The sequence below is a fragment of the Macrobrachium rosenbergii genome, chromosome 56 (assembly GCF_040412425.1).
Source record: "Macrobrachium rosenbergii isolate ZJJX-2024 chromosome 56, ASM4041242v1, whole genome shotgun sequence".
In the NCBI taxonomy this organism is placed as follows: domain Eukaryota; kingdom Metazoa; phylum Arthropoda; class Malacostraca; order Decapoda; family Palaemonidae; genus Macrobrachium; species Macrobrachium rosenbergii.
In genome coordinates, this window is record NC_089796.1 from 45551716 (window position 1) to 45568634 (window position 16919).

Below are 16919 nucleotides of genomic sequence, written 5' to 3' on the forward strand. Positions count from 1 at the left end.
AACTGATAAAAGCTACAACCATGAGTTATTTTTTGTTGTATTGTACATAGGATTGCGCACATTTTCATATATAAAACTTTATGTAACGACTAATATAAAACGGTGCAAATATTACGACAACGAGACGAAAGAATTTCCGAGATGTTCGGACGAAAGTTACGCAGAGCGTAAGAAAAATGTTTTTAAAAAATTCACCATAAATCGAAATATTGTGCTAGAGACTTCCAATTTATTGCCAAATGAAGGTAAACGATTGAATATTACTAGAATGTCAGAGTTTTAGCTTACAATTCTGTTTTTGACCATTTCGGGTCGAGTTAAAGTTGACCGAAGGTTGAAATTTTGGCAGTTATCGTGATTTATGTGAAAATATTTCAAAACTGATAAAAGCTACAACCATGAGCTATTTTCTGTTGTATTCTACATGAAATTGCGCACATTTTCATATATAAAAGTTTATGTAACGACTAATGTAAAACGATGCAAACATTACGACAACATGACGAAAGAATTTCTGAGATGTTCGCCGAGTTACCGGGCGCAGACGAAGGAAAAAATTTTTTCAGAAATTCACCATAAATCGAAATATTGTGCTAGAGACTTCAAGTTTGTTGCAAAATGAAGGTACATGATTGAATATTACTAGAATGTAAGAGTTTTAGCTTATAATTGCGTTTTTTACCATTTCAGTCGAGTTAAAGTTGACCGAAGCTTGAAATTTTTGGCAGTTATTATGATTTATATGAAAATATTTCAAAACTGATAAAAGATACAACCATGAGTTATTTTCTGTTGTATTCTTCATGAAATTGCGCACATTTCCATATATAAAACTTTATGTAACGATTAATATAAAACAGTGCAAATATTACGACAACGTGACAAGAATTTCTAGTGCGGACGTAAGGAAAAAGTTTTTTTTTAAAAATTCACCATAAATCGAAATATTGTGCTAGAGACTTCCAATTGGTTGCAAAATGAAGGTAAATGATTGAATATTACTAGAATGTAAGAGTTTTAGCTTACAATTGCATTTTTTGACCATTTCGGTAGAGTCAAAGTTGACCAAGGTTGAAATTTTGGCAGTTATCGTGGTTTATATGAAAATATTTCCAAACTGATAAAAGCTCCATGGGTTGTATTTTGTTGTATTGTACATGAAATTGCGCACATTTTCATATATAAAACTTTATGTAACGGCTAATATAGAACAGTGCAAAAATTACGACAAAATGACGAAAAGAATTTATGAAATTTTCGGCTGAGTTACCACCCGTGCGTAAGAAAAATTTTTTTCAAAATTCACCATAAATCGAAATATTGTGCTAGAGACTTCCAATTTGTTGCAAAATGAAGGTACATGCTTGAATATTACTAGAATGTAAGAGTTTTAGCTTACAATTGCGTTTTTCTACCATTTCGGTCGAGTCAAAAGTTGACCGAAGGTTGAAATTTTTGTAGTCGACGTGCGGTCACGTCCACTCGGCACCCAACAGACAATTTTAGTCGACGATGATACGTCCAATAGGCGTTAAAGTTAAAGAGATCAAAGGTGGAGACGTCCGTGAGGAACGAGCTTCTTCAGGGACTACGGGTGACCTAGAATGATCGGAAAAATTGAAGTATTAGTGTGAAAAGAAATTCTGAGATTTTCAGCAGAGTTACAGCGTGGAGGTATGGAAAAAGTTTTTTTCAAAAATTCACCATAAATCGAAATATTGTGCTAGAGACTTCCCATTTGTTGCAAAATGAAGGTAAATGATTGAATGTTACTAGAATGTAAGAGTTTCAGCTTACAGTGTGTTTTCGACCATTTCGGTCGGGTAAGGATTGACCAAGGTTGAAATTTTTGTAGTCGGCGTACTCTATCGTCCATCTGCGATCACCCAACGAATAATTTTAGTCGACTTACGATACGTCCAGTCGGCGTTTAAAGTTAAACTACTCGTAAAACCAGCAACAACATATCACTGTATCACAACCAGAAAAAAAATTTTTTCTTTCAATGGATCTGCAAAATCCAGATGAATTCTTTGCCAGGACCACAGGCCCTCCCAGATGAGGAAGTGGGACTAGGGTTATTCTAACATTTTGACAAGCTGTGAGAACCAGCACTAACACTCCAAAATCTTTGTCTGTTGACCACCATACACAATCAAATAAGTTTCATTTTAATAACATGATGTCCAGAATGTAATTCTCTTGAAACTGCCCTATATGCAGCCACTGGCACCACTGCTCGCTAAGCCTACAATAAAGATCCATCTTCTGCCATTAATTTAAATCTTTACTCTTGACTAGCTTCAAGCTCGTTCCCAACGAAGTTAGGCCAACCAGATTAACACATTCATACACATACAGTACTTTAGAAAAGCCAGGGTGCGTTCCGTTGCAGGCGTAAGTCTGGGACCTGACTTGGACTTTAATTACTCAATAGTGAATATTGAAGACTCACCCTTGGCATGTCTCTCAGAAATACGCGTCTGAACAAAGCATCTGGTGCATGCACTGTGATACCTCAAACTCAGTTCATAAGTGTGTACTGATAAGTAATATGGCATAATGTTGCGCTATCTAGCAACTGGGGATGGAGCAACCTTGGGACTTGGTAGCATCGCCAACAGGCTATATCGATCACCAAGATAAATTTCCCCTACTGTACAATGGAGTTGACCCCTGCCTGTTCACGGCTTCACCCATTCCCGGATTTTCTGGAACGTGTATCCACATTATTTGCGGAAAAATTCACCTATTAATTTTCCATCGAGAAATATTCACTAATTATTATAATTTACTAATATTTTTCATGACTAAATACATATTTCATGATAAAACTATCCAAAATAGGCGGTTATAGCATTTCACCGAGTCCGATCCGTGTCCACCCGGTGAAATTCCATTATAGCACGAATTTCTAGGTATAATATGCTAGATATACCAGAGAAAAAAGAGCTTTCAGGAAAGCTGGGGTTACTACCCCCAGATCGAGCGTCTTCTCTAGGGAAGACGTCGGTATATCGAAGGAGTGAGTGAAAGTCCCCTCGCTGCCACGAGTCTTACTCGAAGATCTCTCCCTACCAAAATCCCCAGAACAGGCGGTGAGCTGTTGCAGCCCCTACACCCAAACACCGCCAGCTCGGCATTACCAGCATCACCTACCTCATTCATTTCTAACGCGTGATTGCTACCTTTACCCTTTTGTGTGCTCGTGCCCTTTTTTGGATTATTTTCATCTTTCTTATATCATCAACAGCTTACCATCTAATTCAGTATCTTATTGTGGGGTTTGTTGTTCTATATTTTGGCTGTTGTGAGTATAAATCACTGTAATATTGAGATCTTATTATGGCCTTAAGTCCTCATGTATGTGACCATACAGACCCCATCAGTTCTTTTTCTGTTGAGTTGTCTCACTTGTCGTTATAGATATTTGCCCCATGGTTCTCCTCCTGGCGGGTTCCCTGCGGTGGCCCCCCCTTTTTTTTTTTTTCTCGAAATTTACGTATTATTGGCCTGTCGGCCTTTGTGAGGGTGATGCCCCGTCCAGGTACCGGGTTCCTTATTATTTTTAGTCTGTATTAGGCTAATTATTTTATTCTTGGCGATGGTGCTCTCTTTTTATTTTATTTTATTCATTGTTTACCTCCTACGTGGTGGCGGCGGCCTGGATCTAACACTTCCCGGTGGAGCTCGCACCTATTGAGCACATTTTTGTTCCCATGTTTGTGTGTGATGGTTATTTAGTGGAGTAGGCTTGTTTGCCTTCCATCCTTGCCCTTGGCGTGGAGATCAATCAGGTTAGAGGAGTTTGGTTTGCTGTTTCCTCCCAGGGTCGTTTTGGTGGGCAGAGTGAGCCCCTTGGTTCTCTTCCTTCCTTTGGGGAATAGAGTTCTTTGGATGTGTTTCCTCTAGGCTAGTCGCCTTCTTGCCCCTCTTCGATCCGGTTGGTTCGCTGAAATTTCTCTCTGTTTGCTTCCTCCTCCCCTCCGCACTCCTTCCATTTTCTAGCCTATACTAGGTTGGTCCTATTAGACCGCCTGGGCAGGAGTGGGCATCGAGGCTTTTGTGGCCCTCACTGTGTTAGGCCACCCTCCTAAGTTTCATTATTCTTGGAGTGGTGTATGTATTGCAGTTGAGCAGGTGATATTTTTGTCTCCTGTTCTCTTTTCTTAAGTAGTCTACCTCTCTCCCTACTCCCCTCCCCCCCACCTCAGCCTTGCTCTGCTCGTGCGGTGACGCTAGATGGCGTTTTCTCCGAGTTCAGGGACTCCTCCATTTGGTAGAGGGATTCGCTCCCTCCCATACAGTCCCTAGCATCGCTGTGTTGGTGGTGGTGGTTCATTTACTCGTAGCTCGAACGTGTTCGAACACTATCCCACACTTCTTTTCTCCCCGTCGGGTTACTTGGCTGGGTTATTATACTTGCTCCGGCTTATGTTATGTATATACGAGCATCTTGCCCACCTTGTTTCTCCGGCAGGAAGTAAGTGAAGAAATTCATATAATTATATAAGGGGCGGATCCCTCCCGTTCTCAGTCTTTACCCTTTGTACCGTCCTTGTTTAATATTGTTTATGAATATACATATTTAGATAAGTGTGTTTATCTAATAGTCTCTCCTCATTTATATATACGTGGTCAGTTCTACACCGGGGGCTCCGCCGTTATTTTTACTGGCAGCCCTTTGCGGTGAGTTCTTGTCTCATTCCTTTCATTCCCGGGTATTCCGGGAGTCTGCGACTTACCGCTCCACTCTGTATTTTGAAGCTTATTGGCTAGTTTATGATAAGGGATTTCTTCTCCGCGGGTATTCGGTTGTAGTCGAAATTCCCGGCCTGACTTTGGGTGCTTAGAGTGGTGGGTTCATGTACTTTCCACTTACAGACTGTTACGCTGTGAGGGCGGGGTGTGCCGGCTTCACTGCAACGGCATACGGTCACGTGGTGTGCGGATTACGCTGGTTGTGCGGTCCGGCTGCGGCGACCTGGTAGTCTGGCACCCTGATGGTTGTGAGTTTGCTTCCGCCTTGTGCGCGGCCGTCCAGGATGAGTCGGTGAAGTGAGCAGTCTTCCTCGTTCGCTCCTCTCATAACGTATATTGTTTACGTGGTTCCCGGACTGTTTTCGTTCTTGGCTAATTGCTGGTTTTCTTACAAGCGGACGGAGTCCTCAGAAGTCTGCCTTGAGATCCCTCCCAGGGCCTGGGTGGCTGGGTTTGGTAGGAATGTTCCGATGGGAAGCCTGTCCCACCGGCCTTCAAGTTGAGGGACCCGGCTCTACCCGGTATGCAGTGCGCTGACGCCAGAAAGATCTTACCACCCCATCATCCACAACAGATCGGGATGCGACCCAGCCACCCCAAGTGGATATCCTCTACGCGAGTTTGAGTCGCATATAGACTTACACCTGGAACCTGGATATGAACAGGACCAGGTGGTAATGTAGCGAGGTAGGTGAGGTTGTTGGTGAGCCCCCTTTTTGACTCCCAACTTCATCCATTTCTTCCCTTTGCAGGTTTTGGTCGCCTCCTTGGGATGAGGCTCATCATTATCACAAGTTGAAGTTGAAGACTTCATGGAGGCGAGGGCTTATAGATCCTCGTCGCCTCCAGAAGGCATCGCCTTTCCGTCGAGCTAGGTCTCAGCACCTGTAGCCTCCGGCGGGTGCAAGTCTGGTTCCTCCGGCCAAAGTGGCGGTAGAGGGCTGCCGGTCAAGGCCTCCTCGCCAGCCTGCCTTTGGCGGAGGCAACCGTGAACCAGCTATTTAAAGGTTCTGAGGATTTTGACCAAGGATGGATCTCCGAAAAGTTTGGCCAGTCATGATAGCCGTACTGGCGGGAATGGCTCGCCCACCCCCAGCCGAACCTAGTATGTCATCGACACAGCAGACCTCCGCTTTACGATGTCGGTAACCCGCTTGGCGTTTACGCCCTCGGGCCATCAACATGATGGCAAACTTACGAGTTGAAGGTCTTGGCACGAGACGGTTTGGAGGTAAATTCTTCCCACCCGCGGTGTCACTTACCTGAGCTTCGTAAGATTAACAGGAGGAAGCATGGGTGCGTTCTGATAAGGTTCTAAGGAACCATCATCGTCCCTAGGGACCAGCTCAGTCGGCTCTCCTGCGCACTCCGAAGCGGGTGGCGGGCGAACAACAAAGTTGACTCCTTTCAAGAACGCTTCACCATGTTTACCTGGGAGACAGCTTACCCACCCTTGTTTTGAACAAAGTCGCTCTGGCTTACGGCGGCGTGCTTTGAAAGGTAATCGTTACCGCAGCTGAAACGACCCACTTCCCTGGTATTCCCGGGAAGTGACGAGTTCAGGTGGATGCTCCGTCACTTTCACTGTTGGGAAGCTGGACCTTCTGGCCAACTCCCCTCGCAGTTCAGTGAACAACTCCCCAGCTGCTGGAATCTTTGCTAAAAGCGGAGTTTGATGTGCGGACTAAATAGCGGTCCTGAACTCCGTCTGCCTATACGGAAGCCACACGTCTCCTGCGCCGGACGAGCCATTTTCAAGTCTTGGCTGAGTCCCTGCTAGCTGGCTTCAGTCTGACCTTTCGAATTCATCATGGCCAGACTGGAATGCAGAAAATTCATTTTTGCTGATGCCTCAGTGCAGATCTAGCTTGTTGAGCTGAATCTGAATAACTCTTTGGAAAGAGAAGGAGTTACGAATTTCAAATTAAATTTCATTAAGTATCTCAAAATAGAAAGGAAGGTTAAATTCTATCGAGCTACTATCAAACGATCAGGCTTTGGCTAACAAGACTAATTCTAAAATGGCTGTCATCATCAGCGGTCATGTTTTTATCTTTATCGCCTAGTAACACAACAGACCTTAAAATTTCATAAACACTATCAATGCAGATCACTGCTATAACAACCAATCACTACGATCCTGGTCACCACACCAATTTATTCCGACTTGTTCAGAATAAGTACAGACTTTCAAATTGTAAAGTGATCATATAGCCTAAATGGTTTGAAATGTACTAACCTAACCGTAGTCTAAGTTTAATGATATGACACCCAGGTTACTCTGATTATATTATTCTAACTCACAATCAAAACCATATTGTGGTGTGTATATTATTCAAGACATAAATAGTACAAACTTACTGTTAATTCAAATGGCACATTCGATATTCTTAACCTGAACTGAGACTGGCATGAGCACAATCTTTACTTCATTATCCTCAACCAAAAGACACTCCAAGAAATTCTCCTTACATTTAGATATGCATATCTCCTAAAGGAAAACTCTCTAAATGAACTTTGAAGATGAAAAGGAATACTTAAGTGAATTTGAAGGCACCAACGACTATGGCTGAATCTCCTGAGTCCTTTCTAAGTAAAGCTACACTGCACCAGAGCTGTAACGAGACTGACTTCATAACCGTTGTTGACCAACACCAAATGTTCGACTAACAACCAAACCAACAAATAACCAACGACGGATGCTTAAGCACTATTATACATATACTTACAATTAAATATACGAAACAGCCAAACAATGCTTTTCACAACTAAATACAAACACAAAAAAACATAACATCCTTCCACATAATACGCATTTCCACTGTAATTAAATAAGGAAAACTCAAAACTATACCACAACTTGTGGAAAAGTACAATATCTCTTGTCGAAGTTTCGACAAGTATTGCTATTTGTCTACAGTACCTGTAGCATTGCAAGCCCCGTTTGTGTTGTGTGTGGTGCTGTGAATTGTGTGTATAGCCCACCCATCCTAAGAGGGTGAGGAAGGTGCTGACCCTTCAACAGAAACTCAAAATCATTTGGAGAATGGAGCCAGGTTGGTCTAGGTCACGTATCATGGAGGAGACAGCATTGCCCAGTCAAACTTGCATGATATCAAGTCCTCCCAGGACAAACTGAAGAAGTATGCAATGGACTTCAGTAAGAAGATGGATAGGGGTCAAGCACAAAGGTCATGGTATAAGACCATTATGAGGACATTTACGAGTCGATCTTGATGTGGTTTCATCAGCAAAGGGCTGCTGGCATGAACCTGAGTGGTGCTGAATTGAAGGCTGCAGCTACGAAGTTCAAAGGTTTGCATACGGTTGGGGACTTTAAGGCGTCTGTAAAGGCAACAAATCGTGCCTCTCTTTCCTTGTGTTTCCCTTTTCAGATGTACATTAATCATGTCATGTATTTTATCATATTTATTTCAATCCCACCGGACCCGCCTGAACCGATGTGTCCTGGCCCCCGATTTCCGGTTGTCCTGAATCAAAATATCGATACAAACTTCCCGCAGCCAGTCTCCAAAGTCATCTGGACATATTTCTGGGGGAAGTTCATGGATCCAACTGTGAATCAACAAAATGTTTCCCCCGAAAAAAAGAATGAGCCAGTCGGATGGATGTTATTTTCCGACAACGTTGTTACATTAGATGCCATGCTTGATCAGGACGACGTGTTTCACAAGTCCCGCTGAAATCGCCATTTTCATCTGTCTTCTGGCAAAACGCCTTCAAAAGGGTCACTGGATTTTGAGAAATTCCACGTGGGTAGGATACGACACGAAAGTAGCCATGTTGTAGGCTTGAACCCGGAAGAGACTGAGGAAGGCTCATGTTAGATCTAGGTCTTGGGGCATTTCGGGTCGCTGGTCACTGTTTAGGTAGAACTAGCCTTTCTGTAATCTACCCCAAGATATCTTATGCCATCACTTACCTTTATATGCCATATGCCATGTAACAAATGTTGTACGTATTTTTCTGCTTGTCAGAAAACACAAATCATGTATGGATGCAGACGGGGGCCTCGGGTCACCCACTACCTTTCCGTCCACTTTTTGTCTTATAAACACCTGTTGAGAATAAAAAATCAGTCTTTCATCCTGACTTTTCTTGAAGCCTCACACTGATGACCCTGGGTCAAGGACAGGTAGTTCGGTTTTGGCCAAGCCATTAACAGACTAACTACGGACGCACCCTACCACCAGAAAGCCTTTAACGGACTAACTACGATGTAAAGTTTAGGCCTCTGATAGCACCCTACCTGGCGGAAAACGTGCCATTAACGGACTAAATACGGCATACCCAAAAGGGCACGTTTTGGCACTTCATTCGACCTCTTGAACAAATCAGCACCATTAACGGACTCAATACAGCGCATTTTCCCACGTTTTGGCGCGTGAGAAGTCAAGATGTCAGAAGTAGAACCTCAATGTGAACCCGCGAGCATCGTCTGCATCCTGCTCTCACCAACAAAGCCAGACATGGTCAAACTTACCCCAGTTCTCGGGCCAAAACACGACATCATGGTTCCGACGCGCATTTTCACATGGCGCACATCTCAGACGATGCTACAAAATCAGACATAGTCATGACGGCACTCCCACAAGAAGTATTCAATAGAATCTCTCCCTGACTGGACGTGCAACCAGACAAAGTCACATACACAGACTTAAAAAACAAACTGCTGAATTCCTACTCCATGCCCATGTCCAAGAGGGCACAGCGCGCATTCGACCTGTTATCCCAGCCCCTCGGAGATGCATCACCCAGGGAAGCCTGGGACCAGCTGCAAGGGTTAGTAACACTCCCAGGTCGCGACGAAAACGGGAGGAAAAGAACAATTGATCCGGACAAAAGCAATCTTTCTTCGGCGCCTCCTGCAGGAAGTTCGGCACCAGATAAGGGATGCAGAGAACCTGGACATGGATGCCTTGGTCGACGATGCCCAGAAACTATATGAGGCCATCAAGGCCTTGACACACGCCGCCGCCCTGGGAGCCTGCAACCTGTCGGAGGAAGACGGCGATGAAGACGGAGACATCAACGACTTTTATAAGAAGAGACCGCCATTCAGAGAGCACAATACATGGCCAAACCTAATGTGGTGTTTCTACCATAGAAAGTTCGGGACCAACGCCAGAACCTGCAGGCCTCCGTGTTCTTTCACAAAAAACGACAAAGGCGGCCACAAGTAACAGCTGTGGCTGCGAAACCCAACTCCCACCGCCCAGCAGGGTTTTTCATCACAGACGATATCTCCAAATGCCACCTGCTGGTTGATACGGGAGCAATGCAGTCAGTTTTCCCGCCATCCAGGGAAGGTTTAGAAAATTTAAGATTCTTTGTGTACCTCATCTTATGCATCATTGTATGGCCTTTCTGCCGATATGTATATCTACCTTTTATATGCCATGTAACAAATGCTGTACATATTTTTATGCCTGTCAGAAAACACAAGTCATGTATGGACGCAGCGTGGGGTCTCAGGTCGCCTACTACCTTTCCATCCGTTTTTTGTCTTATAAACACCTGTCAAGAATGATAAAAAATCAGTCTTTCACTCCTGACTTTTCTTGAAGCCTCACATGTCCAAAGTTTCACTGTTTTGATTTAAGATTCGACATGGGCTTTCTATTAAGAAGACTCCTGACGAAGCTTTGGATGCTTCTAAGGAGGAAACAGACAGGAATTCATTTTGTTGATATGTGCCAGGTTCATCTCGTGAGGAATCTCGTGACCCTCTAGACATCAAGGAGGCATAGTTGAACCATCGTAAGCACCAAGTGCAGTGTTCACAGGTGAGAGAGAAAAAATATTTTTATATTCGTTCAATTTTTTTTATGATGTACAGGGAGGAAAATGATAAAATACTGTATTGATTGTGTAATCTTTAGTACTGCATGTTGCATACGAGAGAAAAAAGGGGTTTACTGTATTTTGTGTACAATATTTCTTTGGGAAAATGATAAATATTAACTGTGTAACCTATCAAATTGTGCTGCACACAAAAGAAAAAAAAGGGTTCACTTTTTTGTGCACGATTTTTGGGGAAAATTATGAACATTACTTGCGTAACTATCAAATTTTTTACTTGCCCTTATTTGGATTTTGCTTTCTTCAACAGGCCCTTGGCTCTAATCTGGATAATCAAGAGATTATTGTATCAGCACTGCACCATGTGAAAGTCTAAGTTTCTGATTTTGTGAACACAGTATCAACATTTAAAACATAGTTGGCAAAAGCATTAATTTCGGTGCAGTGATTAGCAGATTCATGGTAAAAGCCACTGATTTGGATGAAGCGATTCAGAAGCTCACAGCTTTGAAGGCCAGGAGAGTGATTTATTCCAGTGTTCGCAAGTGTTGAAATGATGATGTATTTGTTTTTGTTCAATTTTCCTTTTTGGTTATTTCATTTCTGTATACACCTTGTTTCCAGATTCATTTGTCTATAAATTCTACATTGCTTGGGATAGGCTATAATTGACTGTACAAATATAATCCATTAATGTATCTCGTAATGGTAAGACTTAACAATAAACTTCATAACTTCTAAGTGGCTCCTGGCAATCTGTGCTTAGAAATTATTATTTTCCATTTAACCCCGTGAAACTATATGAATCTCAACACATTTATGCTGTGTAAATATTGTAATTTATATAAATATTGAAACCTTCGTGCTCCAGATCTTGCCACGAGTGGTATAAACTCAGCCTGTGTCAGCCTCCTCAAAGTTCTGGTGCCCTGGCTTTGTGGTTTTTGTGAAATTTACAGTTTAGTGGTTTGGTCCTGTTATTACTTTCAGACAAGGGATTCTACTCTGCTGCAGTATGGTTCTGCAGTTAAGTAACTAGCACTCTTCACATAGTTTTTGAAGCTACAGTAATAGCCGTGATCGGCCCGAGGAAAGTGTTTTGTTGAAATCAGACTCACAGGCCCAACAACCTAAGGCCAAACCAGTACTCCGTAATTCGGTTTCCTGTCTTTGAAAATCGGAGTTAGCTTCGGTAACCAACAATCATCTTGTTCTTACCTTTCCCTTGTTGGGGAAGGCCCCTAATTTTAATCAACTTAGCTTCTAGTGCTAGTATTCCTGTACTGTCTGCTCTGTCTAGTGGAACCAACCATTTTGGTTTCCCCACATCAGAGTAGTGTTGCGAATTCTCACCTAACTTTCTAGCCAGTTGAAGGTCCTCATTTTCGGTGGCCACCTGGAAAGTACTCCCCTTTCACAAGGTCTATCTCTGTGCCCAGTTTATTCCTTACAGGCATTTAGACAGGACCTAAGGCCCTATAGATTGTGTCTGCTATTAGCAGCAAGTTTTGTATTTTCTTATCAAGGCTATTCAGGTTCAATTTAAAGTTATGATATTAGAGCAGTGCCACTTTACATTAAATTATTTTCATTACATGAATTTCCTAAATGTTCAGGGTGGAATTTCTCCCTAGTTTTCAACGTCTCTCATTTGAAATCTTTAGCAGCTCTTAAATTCCCTACGGCGGCAAAGGAACGTTGTCCCTCTCTGGTTCCCTTCTGATTCTTAGTCACTTTTTCCCTTCACTGCCTCAGTTATTCCCTTACAAGCAGTTCATTGTCTTTAATACCATAAGAATGATATTTATTTCTCTGTTATTTCACTAACATTGGGACTGATCCAGAAAAATAGATTTTGACAAAGGAAAATCTATTTCTGGGAGGGCCCGTGTCACAACCCTGTTTTTCATTCTCTCCTCCCATGGTAAAACATAAAGTGGGGTGGGTGCTTTTAATATTGCCTTGTGTACAGTCCGCATAGTGCATGGGCAACTTTTGAGCAGGGTCTATTGACAATTCACCTTTACCATACACGACTCCATTTCTTGAGCTCGCTCTGGGGTAGTAATCCCAGCTTTACATTTAGCTTTCTCTGGTATCAGGTTACCTGAAATAAGTGCTGAATTATTTCACCTCCAGTGACACGGGCCCCTGAAATAGATTTTTCCTTTGTCAAAATCCTTTTCAGAACCAACCCCAGAGTTTCTTTAAGGTATGTAACATTTTTCCACTCCAGTATTGAACTTCTGCGCATTTAAATTAAATTTCATTTCATGGAAACTTAATATAATACTAGATTTTTTGAGAAATAATGATAATGAAAAGTCATAATGTCCAGAATAATTCACTGGCATGAAAGCAAGTTAAAACTTATAAACTCACAAGGAATACATTCTAAAACAATGTGTGGCTAATACTGTACATACTTCTGCTAAATGATAGAAGTTTTCAGCCTAAAATGGGGAATTTTCATGTAAAGTACTGCCTCCAGTTACAAATTTTCATTTTCCAGTGTTTTCAACTTTATGGCAGTGTTTGTTAAAAATAAAAGGAAGATTAAATATTGACTTTCCTTAAAAAGCCATAAAAATAAAAAATTATTAAAAAATGCATATCCAATAAAGCAAATGTTAAAATACAAACAAATGCAATGTATAAAATCATCAAAGAGCTTAAAAATATTGAAGATATGGTCTTATTTACATGACATGCCGTTGCAATAGGTCAAGCATTTAGCTGTGTGGTGGCACTGTTCCTTGGTAGTTTGTTGAAAAGTGTGTTTGTGTATGTTATTGAAAGTACCTTCTTTGCGTTGAATTTGTTACATTAATATTCGTCCCCAATACTGTATTCGAGCGTTTTGCCTGAGTTAGGCAATGATACCTATAATTGTTCATAATAAGGCACAAACTTTAGCCTATGTTAAAGATGAGGAACACTTATCAGCAAGAAAAAAAGCCAAGATCTATGAAGATATGGAATATTTTTCTCTTTGGACTGAAAGGCAGACTTGTCAGAGTATCCCCATAAGCCAGCTGTTGATTCAAGAGACAGCATTCTCTTGTTTGAAGACCCAATAATAAAGAAGCAGAATTCGAGGTAGGTTCAGGATGGTTAATTTGGTTCAAGCAGTGACACAATCTTCATAACGTCAAGATCCAAGGTAAAACTACGTCAGGTAACGTGTTAAGAGTATCTGAATTCCCTGCCATGTTGGTGAAGACTACTGAGGAACAGCAATTTCTTCCATAACAGATATTCAATATAGATGAAGCCAGTTTTTTACTGAAAGAAAATGCCAGGCTGTTCATTCACATTCATGGAGACAGCTGTGCCAGGCTTCAAGGTTGTAAAAGACCGTTTGACTCTGCTGTTGGGGAAGAAATTGAGCAAGCAACTTTCATCAAGAGAACATCCCCAAGGCTTCTTTCCCAGACATATGGATGTTAAATCCAAGGGCTTCGGTGACTTCTTGTTTTTAAGAATTGGTTCTTCAGCCAATTGTTTATACAGTGAAGATGTATTGTAAGGACAAGGGCATCCCATTTAAGATCCTTCTAGTTTTAGACAATGCTCCTGGCTACACCCAAAACCTTTTCTATTTTCATCCTAACATCACTGTTGCTCACCTACCTCCAAACACTACCCTTGCAAATAAATGGGACAGGGAATCACTGCCATCTTCCAGCATTACTACCTTAGGTGAGCACTTAGGCAGGCTGTAGATGCAATGGGTCTGAATGACAAATTAACATGGAATGGGTCTGAATGACAAATTAACAATCAATGAATGTAAGCACCACTGAGAATCAAGTTTTGGCCATGGGTTTTAATGGCTTCTGGAATAAGCAGTGCCCTCAATTTGAACAAAATTTCAAAGGCTTTGCAAATGTGGACATGAACAAAGCTTTTGTGATATTGGGCAATGAGCTGGAAATGGACATGCAATAAGATAATTTCATCTCATTATTTCTATTTCAGTTTTTATTTATATTCTAAGCAGCCACTGATAACAAGAGGAGCTGATGGAGCTTTATGAGCAGCAGTGCCATGAAGAGGAGCAGAAACCAGAACCAGAACCGCAACCTTTCACTATCAACATTTAGCAGACCTCATATACAATTGGAGAGGTCTTGCACTCTTTGAGGAGATGGAACCCAAAGCTATAGTACAGGGCATGTCACTACTCAGTCATTCATTGTATGATGATCTTGAACGAAAAGAAAAGCAAAAGAGTTCAGGGCACTCTCGACCAGTTCCTATAGTGGTCTACAAATCCAAAAGAGGAGATTGTGCCATCAACATCATCAAAGTACAATAATATCCTCATCTTCCTCCACATTCATCCTCCAGCCAATTGAGCACATCAGCATCACACATCAGGTACATGTAATTTTTTCCCCTAATATTCTTTAAATTTAAAGTGTAAAATTTCACTGAAAAGCTAGTAAGGCTATTGAAAGACTTATTGTATCAATGATGTTATGAATTTGCTTAATGGGTTTACAGGGTGTCTAGGATGTTGTTTGAAAGGTTTATCTGAGACACTGTTTTTTTATTTGAGTTGCGAATCTTCAAACAAACTGATGACACAAAGAATGGTATTATTACACTTTAGTAAAATCGTTAAGTATCTTCTGCATATAAAGTATACAATTTAATTAGTAAAAATTGTTCCTTGTTACATTAGTTGTGTACACCATACATTCTTTTAGCCTAGAGTTAGGACACATGAGCAATTGAAGAGCAGCCATTATTTCAACAAGTATTTAAAATGCACTACTCTATATAGGATGCAACATTTATAAGTTAAAGAATTAGAGCTTCATCAAGTAATCAACACGAGTATGACCCAGACAGCCATAGTTTTTTTGTTCATGGCTGGATCCAGAAAAACTGAGATATGTTTGTGGCAAAGCTTATACAGTTGGTTATCTTTTGACAAAATTTTATTGCAAAATTCCAAATAGCAATGGTGTTACCATTATATTAAAGTATCATATTTGATTCTTATACTTGAATTTGGATTAGCAGTTAATAAACAATATGCTTCAAACTGTGTGACTTTCCATTCAATTTATTGATTTATAGCAACATCTGACATCTTTTCAGAAGTACATTTGGGTGTCCTCCTGCTCATAAAACCCCCTCAGTTACCAAAGCCAATGTCGAGTTAGGGGATACATTTCTATAATCAGCAACTCCCAATAGCCACTCTCGTGTTTACACAACGCAATCTACTTTTTTTTTTGTCAACTGAACAATGCCATTTCCTTCCAAATGAAAAGCTCGAATCAAGAATCTTCTAACAACAGGAAAGGAAAAGAGACAACAACCACACGAGGAAAACGCTAGATCATGTGAACACAATATGGCACCAGCCAGAAACAAAGTAGAGCATCTCATATTCTAGCTTTCTCTCAGCTTCATGCCTGGAGCGTTAAATTATAAATTAACATGATAAAGATATAATAAACGTATCAGTGATGCAATATTATCCATCAGCTCCGTATATGCCATGCACACGTTTCAAGGTTCCCTAACTATACGCGCAAATATCTCATTTTATAAGTTTTTGCAGTTCAAAAAGCTTCAGAGCAGTAACTAACTGATCAATCTAAATGAAACAAAAACCAAAAGCAAGGTTCATACTTTTGAAACAAAGTATGAACCTTTGGAAAATGTTTGAACTTGGAAATATTTCTAAAACAAAAAAAAAAAAAGATAGCATGTAACTTTAAACACCTACATTAGCTCTTTTAGTGATAAGAAATAAAAATCACCGTGAAGCTCTTTAAAATTCAATGCGAAAAGCATGGGGATTGGGACAAAGTGGCCGGGGGCCGTAAGTTGATCACATGATGCTAGTTAACAATGATGAAAATACTAGACAGATTCATTTAATATTCTAGGGAAATAAAAGAAAATGCTGTTTATCCCTAATGACGCCCGTAAAGTAACTTGGCAATCAGACGATTCCACAACTGCACTCGGCAAACTAGTCCACACTTTAGTTGTAGCCAAGATAAAACTCCTAGCAAACTGAGTACTTAGTATTAAACCTTACGCCAATAAAGAAACACTGTTTGCAGCAGCAGACTGCCCAGAGTTGCAAGCAAATACAGTTAGTTCAGGTCAAGAAGGGTGCAGAGGATGTTTGTCTTTGAGTTGGTAAAATAAGCTTGACTGATGAAATAACTCTGTCCAAGAGTTCGAGATGAGAGTCATCACCCGAAGACCACACTAAAAAACAGCACTCCCAGAAAGGAAAAAACAGTACTCCAAAAATGGAAAAAGAAAAGTTAAGCAAATGTTTTATCAAAAGTCACACCTAA

General features: G+C 41.1%; 1 protein-coding gene across 3 annotated transcripts in view; it reads right to left on the reverse strand.

Moving 5' to 3' along the window:
* Window positions 1–16919, reverse strand: part of LOC136836304 (acyl-coenzyme A synthetase ACSM3, mitochondrial-like) — a 319876-nt gene that overhangs the window by 143813 nt on the left and 159144 nt on the right. The window lies entirely within an intron of this gene.